This window comes from Belonocnema kinseyi, chromosome 4, assembly GCF_010883055.1.
Source record: "Belonocnema kinseyi isolate 2016_QV_RU_SX_M_011 chromosome 4, B_treatae_v1, whole genome shotgun sequence".
In the NCBI taxonomy this organism is placed as follows: domain Eukaryota; kingdom Metazoa; phylum Arthropoda; class Insecta; order Hymenoptera; family Cynipidae; genus Belonocnema; species Belonocnema kinseyi.
This window is the reverse complement of record NC_046660.1, coordinates 61,612,023-61,630,564: the sequence shown is the minus strand read 5'-3', so window position 1 is coordinate 61,630,564 and position 18,542 is coordinate 61,612,023. Positions and strand designations below refer to the sequence as shown.

General features: G+C 23.9%; 1 protein-coding gene and 1 non-coding gene across 2 annotated transcripts in view; both read right to left on the bottom strand.

Moving 5' to 3' along the window:
* LOC117171634 overlaps nucleotides 1–18,542 on the bottom strand; it is a 190,614-nt gene that overhangs the window by 102,842 nt on the left and 69,230 nt on the right. The gene's annotated exons all lie outside the window — the stretch shown is intronic.
* Nucleotides 2,235–2,306, bottom strand: Trnam-cau. The gene has a single exon. It is a non-coding gene; the product is annotated as a tRNA-Met (tRNA).

The following is an 18,542-nucleotide window of genomic DNA, read 5'->3' as shown; positions in this document are numbered from 1 at the left end:
AAAAAATGAATTCTCAATGAAACAAGTATTAATTAATATTAAAAAAAAGGTTTTAATTAAAAATCGAAAACAGCGTTGAATTCACCCAAATGAGAAGTATTTTCAACTAAATAGTTGGATTATTAACCAAAGCAGATTAATTTCTAACTAAGTAGTTGAATTTTTAACAAAAAAGATTTTTTTAATACGAACTTTCAACAAAATGCATGAATTTGTAACTAGAAAAGATCATTTTTTAATTCAAAATATCAATATTCCACCAAAAATAGAATAGCTACATTTTCAGTCAATAAAATTAATTACTAACAAAAAAAAAGAATCTTCAGCAGAAAAGTCTATATTAAAAAGTTGATTTTTAATCAAGAATATTAATTTTTTACCAAATAAGATGAGTTATTAATAAAATACATGAATTTTCAAACAAAAATGGAATAGTTAACTTTTCAGAAAAAAATATTGTTAAAACAAAATAGTTAAATTTTCACGAATTTGTTGAATTTTCTGCAAAAATTGAATTTAAGACCAAATAGTTAAATTGTGGTGAAGCTTTGAAAAATTAAATTTTTGTAGTGTAATTCAAGCTTAAACAAATGATGTAGTTGATTTTTTAACAACAAAAAATGTAAATGCATAAATCTCCATTGAAACATGTAATAGTTAATATTTTAATAAAAAAAGAATTATATTTGAAATTTTTAAAATTTTCAGCTAAAAAAGATTCATTTTAATTCTCATTAAATTAATTACATTTTTAACAGAAAGAAATACATTTTCAATCAAAAATGCAATAGTTAACTTTTAACATAAAAAAATTAATTTTTCACAAAGAGAAACGGATTTCTAACAAAATAGTTAAGTTTTCTACCAGAAATATGAATTTTCCACAAAGAATTTTTGTTAAAAACAAAATAGGTTCTTCTACCAATTTGTTGAATTTTCGACGAAAAAGTTAATTTACGATCAAATAGTTCAATTGTAATGAATCTTAAAAACAATCAAACTTTTGCATAGTAGTTCAACTTTAAATAAATTATATAGTTGATTTTTTAACAATAAGAAAATAAATAAATTTTCAACGAAACATGCAATACTTAACATTTCAACCAAAAAAATTTTAATTTGAAATCAAAACATTTTAATGAATTAGAAAAAAATAACTTTTTTTTGAAAAAGACAAATTTTCAACAAATACATGAACTTTCATTCCGGAAAAATGAAATTTCAAATTAAAATATTAATTTTTACAAAAAATGGAACATCTGCATGTTTAGTTAACCGAACTAGTTCTCAGCTAACAAAAAATGTATAACAGAATAGTGAAATTTTCAAATAAAAAGTTGATTTCTTAATCAGAAAGATATCTTTTTTTTTAAAGAAGAATTATCAACAAAATAAATTAATTTTTAACCAAATTTTTTAATTCTCAACTAAAAAAATTAATTTTTAATCATAAATGGAATAATGAACCTTTCACATAGAAAAATTAATTTTCTGCACACAAAAAACGACTTTCCAACAGAATATTAAAATTTTCAAACAAATATTATAATTTTAAACCAGAAATATTAAGTTTTCAACCAAATTGATGGACTATCAAGAAAAATTTGAATTTTTTACTGAAAGGATGTATCTTCCATCAACAAAAAAAATGAATTTTTTACAAAGTGGTACAACTTAAAACGAAGTACTTAATTTTTCCAAACGAAGAAAATGAATTTTCAACGAGAAATATAATTTTTATTATTTTAAGCAAAAAAGATTTTTAATTTCGAATTGAAAATAGTTCAATTAAAAGAAAAAAGAGAAATTTTCAACAAAATTATTTTTTTTGACTTGCCCTATTATTTATTGTTAATTATTAAATATTGTTCGAGACAAAATATCTTAAATATTGAAATAGATATTTATAATCTGTATAATAATAAACCACAAAATGCTACGTCATATTGCATAATATATAAAGGCTAATAATAATAATTCTCTGGTAACCACGAAGCGTAAAGAATCAATAATGTATTATAATTTTCTGAAATGCTCACACAAATTGAATCAGCAGGTTAATTCTACATAATATTTATTATTCATTATCAACCGTGTCAAGTTGGTAATATAATCACAATAAATAAACAATAAGTTAATTAAATTCGGGATAGAATATGATAATAATTAAAATTTAATAGAACTAAAAGTGTTAAAATGTCAATATGATAAAGAGAAAAAAAGAAAAAAAAATATAGCAGAGCGTGGTTTCGATCCACGGACCTCTGGGTTATGGGCCCAGCACGCTTCCACTGCGCCACTCTGCTTTGATATCGAAGAACTTCTTAATAGTCATAGCGCATTTCCCGGCTCCGAAAACCGAAAATGGTTGATGAAAAAAATATTATTTATATAAAATTCAAAAATAAACTTAGGAAAAAATGGTTGATAAACTGTTCCTCCCTGATATTTATTAATTTTCAATACATATTTGTGATATTACTAATGAAAAAATGTTTAATGGAAAATCCTGGTGACTGAAAAATACAGAATAATAATTATCCAGACACTATAAAATTTGAGAGAAAGGAAATATTCGAAATAGAAAATTCATCAAATTATAAAATTGTCGAAATATAAAAATCCCGACTATGAAAATTAAAAATTTTCTAATTCGACAATTATCTGTCGGGCATTGTATTATTTCAGAATTTCTATATTGGATAATATTATAAATTGCTCAGGAATTTTAGGATTCGGGATTTTTCCAATTTGGATTTTTTATATTTCGGAAATTTATAATCTTGTGATGTTTTTTCGGGAATTATTATGTGAATTGATAGTGACATTGTTTAAAAAATATATATAATTATGCATGAAAATTGTTTTCAATTATTGTTATTTCAAATTGAAACAATAATTTTCAAAATTTTAAACATAAAAAATCATTTTTTGATACTAAGATTTGATTATTGTGCTTTTAATAAATAAATAATTTACATTAAGAAACAACTTTTTAAAATGTTTAAATTCGGGAATTTGCAGTAGGGAATTTTCAAATTCGGTAGTGTCGTAAACTGGAGGGAATTTTATTATTCAGAAATTTTATTATTCATTAATTTTCCAATTCGGGAATTTTATTTTTCCGGATGAATAAAAAAGCCCTAAAAATAAAATTCCCGAAAAAGGAAATATTCGAAATAGAAATATTTCCGAAATATAAAAATCCCAAATGGAAAAATTCGCGAAATAATAAAATTCCCAAACAGTTTATATTACTAAATTTAAAAATTCACAAAGAATTAAATTTCTGGCAGTATATGTTTGAACAAAAATTTAAAATTCTCGAGTAATAAATGTTTCGACAGAAAATTTCTGAATTTAAAAATAACCTTCCCCTTAAAATTCCCAAATTATTAATTTTTGATTTATTGATCAGAATAACAATAATGAAATATTTTGGCCATAGACTTTTTTTTATTGTTAATACATTTGAAAAAAAATTTATTTATAATGAAAAACAAAATTTTTAAAAACATTAAACATTTTAGAAAATTTTATCTCTAGTTAAAATTCTTTTTTTGTTGTTGATAAATCAACTACTATGTTTATAGTTGAACAACTTAAAAAAAATTCATTTCTTTTTAGTTTGAGATTTATCCTTTTAGTTGTAAATTCAACATGTTGGTAGAAAATTGGCAATTAACTTTTTCAATTAAAATTAATATTTTTTCAGCCTCACCGTGATTCTTTAATTTTTTTTTAAATAAACAATAATTTTGAATTAAATTTAAAAAATCATATTTTTTCACATTTTACAGACAATTTTGGCAGAATTCTTTAAATAAATTTCTGTTGATTCGGAACACATTAGATAAAATTGCTTTTTATTTAAAAAGGGATAGGTCTTTCATTTTCTGAAATTTGTATTTTACGTTACGTCCTTTTAAGTATAATAAAAATTTAAATACACCGAATATTTACATAATTAATTGGTAGTGCCTATACGCGAACCACAAAATTCGTGCCGCAACTTCGATACCCACGGTCTATTTAATATTTCAAATTTCGTGAAAGCCTTTCAAAGCAGGATAAAATTTAATTTCTGAAATTCTAAATAATATTTTTTCCAGATGTATTTAAAAGTAAAACTAAATCAATTAATTATGTATTAAGTTTTAATTGAGGGTTAAAATTTTTTGTTGAAAATTCGCCTTTTTTGTTGAATTTAACTATTTTCGGTTTTAAATTCAAAATATTTTTGGTTGAAATATTAATTATTGCGTGTTTCATTGAGAATTCATTTTTCTTTAGTTGAAAAATCAATTACTTTATTTAAAATTGAACCACTTTGTAAACATTAATTTTTTTGTTGAAGATTCATCGTTTTAGATAGAAAATTCATCTTTTTTGTTGAAATTTCAACGATCTGGTAGAAATGTTGACTATTTGGTCGGAAATTAACTTTTTAATTGAGAATTTATGTTTTTTGCTGAAAATTAAACTATTTATTTCCAAATTTAACCTTTTTGTTGGAGATTTGTATTTTTTGTGTGTAAAATAAATTTTTTTATTTAAAAATTTTAATTTTTCATTTGTTATTGAAATTTGTTTCAGTTAAAAATTCAACTATTTGTTTGAAAATTAATTATTTAAGTTAAAAATTCTAGAAGAGGGTTCAAAATTAATGTATTTCGTTGATGATTCGTCTTTTTTGGTAAAAAGTTTATATTCTATATGAAAAAATCAACTACTGAAATTGAAATGTAACTATTCTGTTGATTTTTTTTATAATTAATTCTTTTGAGTGCAAATAAAACTATTTGATTTCGAGTTAAATACTGATATTTTAAATGATAAATTGATTTTTTCTGGTTTAAAATTCATGTATTTTGTTGAAAATTGTTCTCTGTTTGTTGAATTCAAATGTTTCTAATTTCAAATTAATATTATTTTTTGGTTGAAAAATAAAGTAATTCGTTTAAAGTTAACTATATAATTTTGTTTAAAAATATAATTGATACAAATGAATTAATTTTAAATGAGTAATAAATTAATTTTTTAACTGAAAATATACAATTTCATATTTAGTTCAAAATTTATTTTACTTATAGTTTAAAAACTCAGCTATTTGGTAGAAAATGGTTATTTTTTTATTTTCCTTGCGAATTCATTTTCTTGGCTGAAATTTTGATTATTCCATTTTTTGTGGAATATTAATATTTTAAATTGAAAATTGATCCTCTATGATTAAGAATGAATAACTTTGGTTGAAAAGCCAGCTTTTTAAAATCAAATTCGTCTTGAACAAAATCAAATTCGTCTTGAACTTGAACTTTCTTGTTCTTCATTCATATTTTCGGCGTGAAAACTCAAATGATATGAAAAAATTAGAGTTTTTGGGTAGAAAATTTAACTATTTGGTCGAAAATTAATTTTTTGTTCTTCATTCATATTTCCGGCTTAAAATTTCAAATTTTTTCTATAAAAAATTCGTTTATTTACACCCGTTTTTAATTTAATATAAAAATAGCTTGTTTAAAACATCAACTCTATGGTACATTTCCGTTGAAAATCCATTTTATTTTTACAAAAAATGAACTACTTAATCGATGGTTGAAGTAATTTGCCAAAAATAAATTTTTTTGTTAAAAATTTATTTGTAATTTTGGTTGGAATTTCATCTTTTTGGATATAAATTCAACTATTTGGTCGTAAGTGAATTTTTTTGTAGAAAATTTGTCTTCTTGGTTTAAAAATTCAAAAATTTGCTAGAAATTTGGATTATTTGGTTCGAAATTAAATTTTTTGTTGAAAACTTATATTTTTGGTTAAAAATTAAACCATTTATTTTAAAATGTAACTTTTTTCGGTTAAAAATGTATTTTTTATTAATTGAGAATTCAATTATTTGGCAGAAAATTCATGTATTTTGTTGAAAAAAATTTGAACACGGTTGAGTGCCACAGTGATTCATCAGGACAATTTTTTTAAACGATCAATAATTTTAAAATCAATATTTTAAAAACATGTTTTTTCACGTTTTTAGGCTAATTCTTGGCAGAATAGTTTAAATAAATTTCCATTGAACTGGAAAAATTGACTGGGTTTTTCATTTTCTGAAATTTGTATTTTACGCTACCCTCTATTAACTATACTAAAAATATTAAAATTTCGAATACTTACTAATTTTTAATATATGATATACTTTAATAGTTAAAAAAATTCTGAAGATTTTAAAAGATTTCCAAAACTTTCAAAAAATAATCTTCAGAAATTCGAATCACTTTAAAAGATATTTAGAAGTTTTGAAAAAATTCAAAAATAATTTAAAATTCGAAAAGATTAAAAAAAAATTTTTAAAAATATACGTAGATTTTTAATTACAATTTTGAAGCTTTTAAGGGAATTGGGAAGGTCTTAAAATATTGAAATAATTTTCTTACGATAATTGGGAAAATCAAAAATTAATTATTATATTGATAAAATTCTTATAAACGAGTTATTAAACAGAAAAAATGAGTTTTGATGTAATAAAAGTGGCCAATCATTAATTCCAGACTATTTAAAATAACAAATAATTTTACATGAGCAATTATTTTTTATGAATAAAAAATTCAGTTATTTGCAGGAAATTCATGTATTTTGTTGAAAAAATTTAAACTTGGTTCAGTGCGATAGTGATTTATTAGAACAATTTTCAAACGGGCAATAATTTAAAAAAAAATGTTTTGAAAACATGTTTTTTTTCACGTCTACGCCAATGTTTGCAGAATTCTTTCAATAAATTTCTACTGAACTGAAACAAGCTGAAGGGTCTTTCATTTTCTGCAATTTTTATTTCACGCTACACCCTATTAAATATACTAAAAAGGTTAAAATTTAAAATATTAACTAATTTTTAATGTATGATATACTTTAATATTTTCAAAAATTCTGATGATTTTAAAAGATTTTCAAAATTGGAAAGAAAAATAATATGCAAAAATTCGAATCACTTTAAAAGATATTTAGAAGTTTTGAAAAAAATTTTAAAATATTTGAAATTCGAAAAGATTAAAAAAAAATTATATGTAGATCTTAAATTAAAATCTCTAAAGCTTTTTAGGGATTTTGAAAGGTTTTAAAATAATAAGAGAATTTTCTTGCGATAATTGGGGAAATAAAACATTAATTATTATATTGTTAATATTATTATAAGCGAGTATTTAAAAGCAAAAATGAGTCCATTAAAACAATTTTTTTAAACGACCAATAATTTTGAAATAAATTTAAAAGAACTAAAAAAAAACATTCTTTCTTCGCGTTTTTCGGCTAATTTTTGGCAGAAATTTTTCAAATAAATTTCTGCTGAACTGGAACAAATTTAAGGGTCTTTCATCATCTGAAATTTGTATTTTACGCTACACCCTATCAACTATATTAAAAATGTTAAAATTTCGAATATTTACTAATTTTTAATATATGATATATTTTAATATAAAAAAAAATTTTAATATAATTTTAATAGATGCAAACTGTTGAAGAAACAAGAATCCAACAACAAAATTTGAACCACAACGAACAAACAAAAAATGCTCGTATTGCAATCTGGAAAAATAAAGAAACAAAATTTCCGACAAAAATAAAAAAAGAGGAAAGAAAAATGAGAAGGAAACCAACCACATCCCCTTCCTTCACTTTTTTCATTTTTATTGTTATCAAATTACAATAAGAGAATATTGAAAATAAAAAAATAAAAATAACATGACCAACGCTTCGGTACAGATACAGACTCCCTTATCAAGGCTGTACCAAGCTGCACTCTATGCGTACCGAAAGGTTGGTAATGTTTTTTTAATTTTTATTTTCAATGTTCTTTTATTGTAATTTGATAATAATAAAAATAAAAAAGACGAAAGAAAGAAAAAAAGAAGGAAGGGGACGTGGTTGGTTGCCTCCTTATTTTTCTTTCCTCTTTTTTATTTTAGTCGGAAATTAAAAAACAAATTTGTTCAGATTGCAATAAGAGCTTTTTTTGTTTGTTCGATGTGATCCAAATTTGATCGTGGAGTTCTTGTTCTTTTTTCAGGAGTTTGCATCAATTTCATTATTGGCCGTTAAATAAAATTTTTAATTTGGATTTGATTCTAATTTGAACTTCTGAAATTTTTATAACTTTAATGTTTTAAATTTCGTGACAGCTTCTCAAAGCGGGATAAAACCTAATTATTGGAATTTTTTATAAATGTTTTTTTTTTTTGCAAAACTCTATGTAATTACAAAGCTTACAAAAAAAATGTCGGCAAACTAAACTAAAATAGAGGTATTCGAACGTAAAAATGAAAGGAATTAATTATAAAAATTTTAACTGGCAAAAGGAATCCGACAGGCGAATGCCTGTATGAACGGGCAATTATATTCACAAGTCCAACGCGAATATTGATTAAATTAGACATATAGTAATAGCTCCCAGATTGAAGAGGGGAATCAATTTTCATAATTTAGTAGTCTCCTCTGGCCTCTTCAAATGTTCGGTCAGCATCCAAATACTCTCTCGTATAATATATACCTATATAATTACATTTATATATATATATCTACATCCACATAGACCTTTCCTTCAGGATAAGTGGCTAACGGGTCATAATTAGTTGGCAATTGAATTTGAGATCAGGTTGAAAGCGAGAAATTAACCAGTCTGCTATAAAAAGGCGAGTTTTTTTAAACGAGGGCGGTTGCTGCACAGTGGTCAAAACAAGGAATTAATTATTCATAATCCTCTACAGACACTATTTCTGAAAGTATCTTTTTTAAACAAACATAAACTTCAATTAATTAAATAAATATAATAATCTATTTCTCTATCATTCAAAAAATATCTGCCCGGTTTACGGGCACATTCTCATCGCGCGCGGCTCGATTTTCGACAGACATTTACAAATATAGTAGGTTTTGTTAAATCTTTTTTTTTCGTAACTTTAGTCATTTTTTGACAATCTTTTATTTTTTTTACTTTCAATGTTATTTTTATGAAAAAAACGAAAAGTACGCGTCCTATCAAGGAGTTATTTTTAACGAAATTGTAGATCTTTTTTGGAATAACAATTTTTATTACTTGACCTTTTTTCGTATTCTACGTAGTTTGACCACAAAATGGAATTTTTGATTTTTAATTATTTTTTGTGCAATCAAAATTTGAATTTTCGATTTTGCAAAAAAATCCAAAAATTTCTTATGACTTTTTTCCTTATCGTTTGTTGTTTGGCTTAAAATTTTGAATTTCAGTTGACTTAATAAATTTTCAAAATGCTATAACTGAGAATTTTCTTCTTATCGGAAAAATTCATTAGGATAAATTGTTTTTCCATTCTAATACTATAAATATCCGTAAATAGAATTTTCAAATTCAGAAAAAAAAGGTCTCAAAAATTTTCGAAATGCGCTCACTTTTTGAATATTTAGTAAAAATGGCTAGTTAACTAACTCGTCATTTCTTTTAGAACTTAAAAAAAGTGTGTCAAAGATGGATTTTATCCGTTCGTTTTTTCGAGAGTTACCGTGTTTACGGATAGACGGCCGGACCGACAGACAGACAGACGCCATTGTAAAAACTTGATTTTCGGATTTCGGGGGTCTCGTAACGGATCCGTTGAAAAACTGTGGTATCAAATTTCGGAAAATTCTAATACTTTCTCAATCATAAATTATGAGAATGTAATAATTTATTTAAATAAAGTTATATATAAATAATAAAGTTATAAGTTAAATTTGACAAGAAGGCTTACAAAGAATTATGTTTTAAAAGAAACTGTTTTTTTAGAAACAAATACTTAAGAAAATTAATTTGTGGAAAATATTTGCACAAAAAGAGAGTTAAAATTAGAAAAATATGTTTTCAAATGAGATTGTAAAACGGCTGATTAGAGACAGATACATGACAATTGAAAAAAAGAAGAAAAAAAATAAAGAGATATCCAAACCACCCCTCTCTCATTTCTTTATTATTTATCCGCATTTTTTATATGCTAACAAATTTCTATAGAAATTTAATTACTCAAAATAAGACTTCTGCAATCAAAAAATAATTTATTTAAATAAAAATTTAAATCATGGCATTCCGGTACACTATTTCCTAAATAAACTCGACATTGATTATAATAAATAATAATATATTTAAGAAAGGTAAGTGATCGAATACACAAGTTAATTGTTATAAACATATTATCTCAACAATTTATGCAGTGTATTATTTTGTTAAAAAAAATATTATTAAAAATAAAAATTATTAGTTGCATTTAAAAAAAAGGGTGAATTTTCATGCCAAACAGACGAATTTTTTGATAGGAAGACTGAATTTTGAACACAAAAAGATAAGTTTTTAAACAAAAATGGAATAGTTACATTTTCAGTTTAAAAAATTACATAGAGAAGGAATTATTGACTAGCAGAATTCAACGAAAAAATAAGAATTTTTAACAAAATAGTTGAATCCTCAATTTACATATGGGTAAATTTTCAACAAAAATGCAATATCTAGCTTTTTTAGATTATAAAAACAATTATTTTACACACAAAAACATAATCAAAAAAAAAAAAATTATAAAAATAAATTTTCAAATAAACAGTTTAATTTTTAACCAAAAATACGAATTTTCAACAAAAAAAGTTCATTTTCAACTGAATAATCCAATTTTCTACCAAATTGCTGAATTTCCAACCCCAAAAGAAGAATTTTCTACACAACAATTTAATTTACGACTAAAAAGTTAAATTTTCAATTGACAAAGGAAATGATACATTTTTAACCAAAAATTGAATAGTTAACTTGAGTGGGACGATGGTCGTGGGGGCTAAAGCGTAGGCTTTGGACCCACTCCTTCGGCTTGCGGGTTCGATTCCCGCCTCGCACTCTGGAAGAGTCTCGGTGGCCCATGCGGTGAACACTAGCCTAGCAAGGGAGTTGTTCATCTCCGGAGAGTCGTGGGACCGGTACCTCTAGAGAAAAAGGTTTTCTCTAAGTACTTAAGGCTGTTGCTCTTGGTGGTTCGGAACCCACCTTAAACTGTAGGTCCCCCTTCCACCACCAAGTAAGTGTGTGGAGGGTGTGTAAAGGAATAAAGAAGGTGTAAGAAAAATGTAAACCCTTAGGGGACACATTAGAAGCTTCCACTGAATAGTTAACTTTTCAGATAAAAGAATTAAATTTTAACAAACAAAAATAAAAAAAATTTGAATAAAATAGTTAAATTTTCAAATCAATAATTCAATTTTTAAACTAAAAAATATTAATTTTCAACAAAAAAGTTTATTTCGAAACTGAATAGTCCCCTTTAGTACCAACCGCAAAATATGAATTTTTTACAAGAAAGTTAATTTATGACAAAATAGTTGAATTTTCAACAAAAACTAATATTGTTTATTTTAAGTTAAAAAAAGCCAATCAAAAAAGTTAAAATAAAATTGCAAAATTAAAAAAAAATTTAACAAAAAAAGTTAATTTTGAACCAAATAGTCCAGTTTTCTACTCAATCGCTGAATATTCAATTCAAAGAAATGAATTTTGCATAAAAAAATTAATTTACTACCAAGTGTTTGATTTTGCAACGAAAAAGGATAAATTTTGATCAAAGACCAATTTTAAAAACTTTAATGTTTACAAAATTTATTTTATTTTTCATTCAATACATTTTTTAAAAATATGTTGATCATTTTGAAAAATTGATGGAAATACTTTATTATTTTTTTTATGTAAATAAATTAAATTGATGAAGAAACTAATTATAAACGGTCCAAGAGTCTTATTATTCGGCGATTTTCTATTCCGGGATTTTTCTATTATGGCAATTTCATAATTTCATGAATTTTCTATTTTGAATATTTTCTTTTTCGAGAATTATATTTTTCAGGATTTTGCAGCCATGCTCTTTTTAAGAACTGTAAATGTTAATAATATTTTTCGAAGAATAACAAAATTTCCTGAAGATTTAAAAAGATTTCCAAAATTGTCGAAAAATATTCTGGAAAAATTTGAATCTCTTTAAAATACATTTAGAAGTTCTGAAAAAAATTTAAAATAGTCTAAAATTCGAAAAGATTTCAAACAAATTTTATTCAAAATATACATAGATTTTAAATTAAAATTTTGAAGCTTTTTAGGTTTTTTCCTAAGATTTTAAGAAAACAAAAAATTGTTGTTGCGATAACTGGGAAAATCAAGAATTATTTATTATTTTGATAAAATTATCATAAGCGAATATTTAAAAGAAAAATCGAGTTTTGATGTAATAAAAGTGACCAATCATTAATTGGAAAACACTTGAAATAACAAATAATTTAACTTCTGCATGTTTAAATTAAATAAATTATTGTTATTTTAAATTCAAACAGAATTAAAAAAATCAATATTTCAAAAAATTCAAATCCTAATATTGATATGAATTAAAGTTAAAATTATTCGATTAAAAAGTCTTAAAAAATCTATTTTCTACCTGTAAATTATTGATCGTTAGATCACAAACATTATTATTTAAATAAGTTTTTAACTTTATTTTTTAAAGTTTAAAATTTACGAGTTCTACTGTGTGCTCTTCAATCTGCAGTTTCGTTTTTATTAATTGAAATGAAAACCATGGTTTTCAAGTGTTCGAAATTTTAAATTTGACTGACCCTGAATAATTTTTGACAACCAGGAAAAAACCTTTTTTTCATTTTTAAAATTATTTTTTATTTATTCATTTTTGTTTTCAAGCGACTCTTGTACGGAAACGGTTCATTACTCTCTTGGGCTATATTGCGAAATGTAATTAATATGCGTTATGATGGCATTTCGTTCCATATTGTACGATTACTTTTATGAATCACGAGTCGTAAAATAAACTTTTAACTTGTCATTAAAGGATGTGCGAGGCTCGTGGAATATTTATGAATGGAGCTAGGGTGCGTATACAATATTTTCATTATCTACAAAGTCTACACGATAAAAGATACAGAATGAAGAAAAAAAAACAGATTTTTTACAAAATTTTCAAGCGTGTTTACTTAAAATTTTTAAAAATTGTTCATTTAACAGAGGGGCTAATGTATTATCAATTTATTATTCTTGCGATTTTTATTTCCTAATATTGAAAAAAATATAAAGAATTTCAAAATGAGTTATTAAATAAATCTTTATATGTTAAAGCATTTTATAAATTTTGCAACAAATAATTAATAATTCTGATTTGAGAGCGTTTGAAAATTAAAACAATAATTTGAACAATCACTGGATAAGCTATCGAAAACGCGAAAAATTATTTCCAAGCGTCTCCTGAAAACTCAATTTTAAAGTTTAAAAAAATTAAATTTTTGAAAAGAATGTGTCATCGAGAAGGACAATCCGGAAAATTTTTCGCATTGAAGAATTTGGCTTTCTATTAAAACTTTTAATGGTGAATTTTTTAAAAAAGATTTCCCTGAATTAATTTAATATTTATAACATAAATTGTCATGACTATTAATACTTTTTAATGAACCTTTTTGGTAAAAAATGTCTCTTTTTCGTTGAAAGTTCGTTTTTTTAATTAAAATTTAACTATTTTTCTTAATCATTTTTTTGTTGTGAAAATTAATTTTTTTAAGCAAAATTTTAACCGTTCGGTTTTTAGTAGATACTTGATTTTTTATGGTGAAAATTTCACTATTTGTTTCGAAATTTTTTGTTTTTCTTATGGTTAAAAATTAATTTTTTTTAACAGATAATTTAAATATTTTAATTTTGGTTGCGAATTGATATTTTTAATTAAAAAATTAAACTATTAGATTAAAAATTCATGTGTATTGTTCAAAATTTCGCTATTTTGTTGAAAGTTCTTTTTTTTAGAATATTAAATTTTATAGTAAATTAGTTTTTTTGTTAAAAATTAGTTTTTTAAAGCAAAAACTTAAATATTTTATTATGGTTTGAAAATGTGTTTATTTTAGTTGAAAATTCGTCCTTTTTGGTGTACTATTAATCTTCTTGGGTGGAAATTCATCTGTTTGATTGAAAATTCACTTCTTTGATAAAAATTTAACTATTTTTTTATTTGTTCTTTTTGTGTTAAAAATTAATTTTCAACTGTAAATTTAACTATTCCATTTTTAATAGAAATTTCAAATTTTCGGCTGAAAATTCCACTATTTTTTGGAAATTCTTTTTTTTTTGTTTGTTAAAAATTAATTTTTTTAACAAAAGATTTAACCATTCTATTTTTTAGTATTGATATTTCTAATTTGAAAATTTAACTGTTTGGTGGAAAATTCCTGTACTTTGATGATTATTTTGTATGGAAAATTTATCTGTTTGTGTGAGAATTCATTTCTTTGGTTGAAAATTTGATTACCTTTTTGAAAATTTAATTATTTTTTGTTATAAATTGAAGCTGTTTATTTTTGATCGAAACATTTTGTTTGTAAATTTAATTTTAAGTTTTGTGAGTCATGTATCTAGTTGAAAATTCGTCTTTTTTGTTGTTAAAATTAATCTTTTCGGTTGAAAGTTAATTTTATTTGGTTGAAAATTTAATTATTTTATTGAAAAATCATTATTTCTTTTTAATAGTCTTCTTTTTTTAGTTGCAAATGTTTCTTTTTTACTAGAAAATACATATTTTTCGTGTAGTATTATTCTTTTTAGTTGAAAATTAATCTTTTTGATTAGAAATTCATTTTTTTTTAAATTAGAATTTAAACTATTATTCTTAATTAATTTGTTTAGATTGAAAATTACCTTTTTAACCGAAAATTGATCTGCTCATTTTGTGGTAGAAAGTTTATATTTTCCGGTGAAAATTCAATATTTTTTGAAAATTCTTTTTTTTTTGTTAAAATTAATTGTTTTAACAGGAGATTTAACCATTCTATTTTTAGTTGAGAAATCATATTTTTAATTTGAAAATTCAACTGTTTGATGAAAAGTTCATGTACTTTGATGATAATTTTTTGTATAAAAAAATTATTTTTTTGTAACAAATTATTTCTTTGCTTTAAAATTTAATTATTTTCTTGAAAAGTAATTTTTCTTTGTTAGAATTAAGATATCGGATTTTTAGTTGCAAAATGTTAGTAGCGGAAAATTCGTCTCTTCGGTCGAATATTCAACTCTTGGGTTAAAAATTCATTTTTTGCTTTTAAGATTCAATTATTTTTCTCATTTTATTTTCTACCGCTGAATATTAATTTTTTCCTAATTAAAAAACAAGAGACGCGATGTATAGTCTTTCATAAAAGTAATTATTTAACAATTCGCGGCTTTTCTTAGAGGTGAAAAGAAAGACAGTAATGCATAGCAATTTTCCGTCTGTCGGGGTAGAACCATCAAAATTTCCAGTGAAACATACATACGTGAAACAAGATATTCAGTACGAGAATGAATATTCATTTTGGATACCCTTACGACAGGAAATAGGTGAGGTAGGAGAGCCCAGTCTCTAGTGCAGAGTACTCGAAATAATTAATCGGTGCGTACGTATGCCACATCACGAATACCAACTCATATTGGAGATTTTACCATACTTTTTTACATTCTTTTTTTTTTAATAAACAGACACATCTACGAGCACCGTAGAAAAATTTTTATCTGCATACATAAAGGTTGAAAATATTTTTTTCAATTTCAATATAGCAAACCTCGGTCTCACTTCAGAGAAAAAAATAGTGTGGATATTACAATTATTACAATTAGTAATAATGTGGAATTATTAAAAATAATTCCTTGATCACAAAGCCTCATAAAGCTAAAGGTAAAATATTTATTTAATTTTATTCTTTAAAAATGAGTGATCAATTTTTAATTTAAAGAAAGGAATACAGTGTTTGCGAAAAACATAAATTTAAAACAATGTTTAATTGATTTATTTATTAAACAATTATTATTTGTTGCAAACAATTGATTTGAACGTTTAATCATTTTAAATAAGCGCGCCAACGATAGCCAATGTGGTTGTCGTCCTGACGCATGCGCACTGCGAAAAGATATCAGAATGGGGGGATTGAACGACACCTCGACCTCGGTCCTCTCACGATTTTGGTTGTTTGTGAATAAACAGATCCTGAGATATCTTTGTCCTGAGTCCTGAATCCAATTTATTGCAAGTTGAATGATTCTGGTCACTGATATTATTATTTTTGTTGGCTGTTTTTTTTCTTCAAAATGGAACCGTTTTAGTTCAATATTGAAGAATAAGTGAATAGTTTAAGGGGAACTGGGGACGTGTTCTCGAAAAAAGTTAGGTTAACTTGAATCATGATTTTTCAAAAGTATTAAAAATAAACTTCAATTTTTATTAAAAACCTTTTTTCTTTAGTCTATAAATTATAAAAATTTATATTTCGTGGTCTTCACAGCCTTTTCCCTATTCCTATCTTTTTCTTGTTTCTAGTCTGAAATGCGAACTGAATTAATAAATTTATTAATTCAGTTCGCATTTCAGTCGAAAAACAAGAAATCAGTAGAAGTATCTAATATTATATTTTTGGTTAAAAAATTTATTATGTGGTTCAAATTTAAACCGTTTCGCTTGGAAATTCTATATTTATTCAGACTTTTTTTTCTTTCTTAAATCAATTTTTTTTGTGGAAAATAGAACTATTTTGTAACAATTTTGTATTAGGTATAATTTGCTTGAAGAGGACCGACAGATTGAGGTCGAAACGACGCAAGATGTAAATTTCAATTAAAATTATTGACTCTGATTATTCCTTGTCTTTTTATTTCCAACCTTATCGCAAGACCAAAATAATTGAACTAATGTTAATATTAAGTTAACTATTTGGATCGACGAGGGGAAGTAATTTTGCTTCTTAAGCCATTGTTTAATTTTGATTATTTTGTTGAAAATTCACCTTCTTGGTTTCAAAATTAATGTCTTTCTGTAGAAATTTTCCTATTTATGGACATAAATGCAACTGTCTGGTTAAAAATTGGTAGAAAATGTATTTTGATTAAAATTCGTCATTTTTGCTACTATATCAATTTTGTTGTACAAAAATAAAACTTCTAGATTGAAAGTTAATATTTTCAGTTGACGATTCAAGTATTTTGTTAAAAAATTCCAATTTTTCAATTAAACCCAATTGTTTCCCATTTGCAATTAAAATATATTTTTTTAAATATCAACCATTTTTGTAGAAAATTTGTCTATTTGACATGAAATTCAACAATTTGAATAAATTCTTTTTTATTCTTCGACTAACAACTTTGTTTTTATCAAAGATGCAACCATTTTGTTAAAAATTCATCTTTTTTTAACGAAATTTCCCCATTTGTGGATTAAAATCCAATTGTCTGGTTAAAATTAAGCTCTTTAGATTGGAAAGTAAATTTTGTTGTTGAAAATTCTGTAATTTAAAAAGAAAAATCGTATTTTCGTTTCGGAAATACAACAATTTTGTAAAAAATTAAACCAATTGGTTAAAAATTGATGTATTTTCTTGAAAATTCAGTTTTTTTATATAATATCAATTTTGTTTTTAAAAATATAACAGCTCGTTTAAAACTTAATATTTTCATTTGAGAATTTACGTACTTGGTTAAAAATTCGCATTCTTTGTTTTTTAAAAATTCAACGATTTGGTTAAAAATTGATGTATTTTGTTGACAATTCGTCTTTTTTTTGGAGAATATCAATTTTGTTTTTAAAGATATAATTTCTTGGTTGCGAATTATAATTTTTCCAGATTTTTCAGATGAGGATTCAATTAGTTTGTTAAAAAATTGTGCTTGTTATTTAAATATAATTTATTTTTAATTAATATATATTTTTTTCGTGAAATATCAACTATTAAATTTTTGTTGAAAATTCAACCGTTTAGTTGTAAAACTTTACTTCTTCGTTGAAGTTTGAACTATTTTTTCAAGATTTCATTTTTTGTTGAAGATTCCATACTTTTCATTAAAAATTAATTTTGTTTGAAATTCGCCTTTTTATGAGAAGTTAACTATTTTTATTTGAAAATTCTACTATTATATGGTATTTTCAATTCAGAATTCTACTTTTTGGTTGGAAATTTCATTATTTTTTTTTTAAATTCAACTATCTTGTTAGAAAATTATATTGTTTTGTTCAAAATTCATTTATCTGGATAAAAAATTCGTCCTCCTAAATCAAAGATTCAAATATTTTTAATTGAAAGTTAATTATTTTTGGTTGAAAAGTCTACTATTCTATTTTTTCAGAATTTATCTTTTTTTGGATTAAAATTTAATTATTTATTTCAAGATTAAACTATTTTGTTGAAAATTCATCTTTTCATCCAAAATTCAACTAATTTTTTTAATATTCATCTTTCTCTATAAAAATTAATTTATCCATTAAAAATAAATCTTTTTTCCTTTTTTGGTAGAAAAATAATCTTTCCTACTTAAAAATGAACTTTTCTATTGGAAGTTCAATCATTTGGTTCAAACTTTAACTAGTGTTAAAAATTTAATTATTTTGTTGGGAATCCAACGGTTTAATGCAAATTTATGTTTTTTCTTAGAATATACGTCTTTATTAGATGAAAATGAAGTTTTTCTTTGAAAATTCAACTGTGTTCTAAAAACATCGTCTTTTTATCTTTTA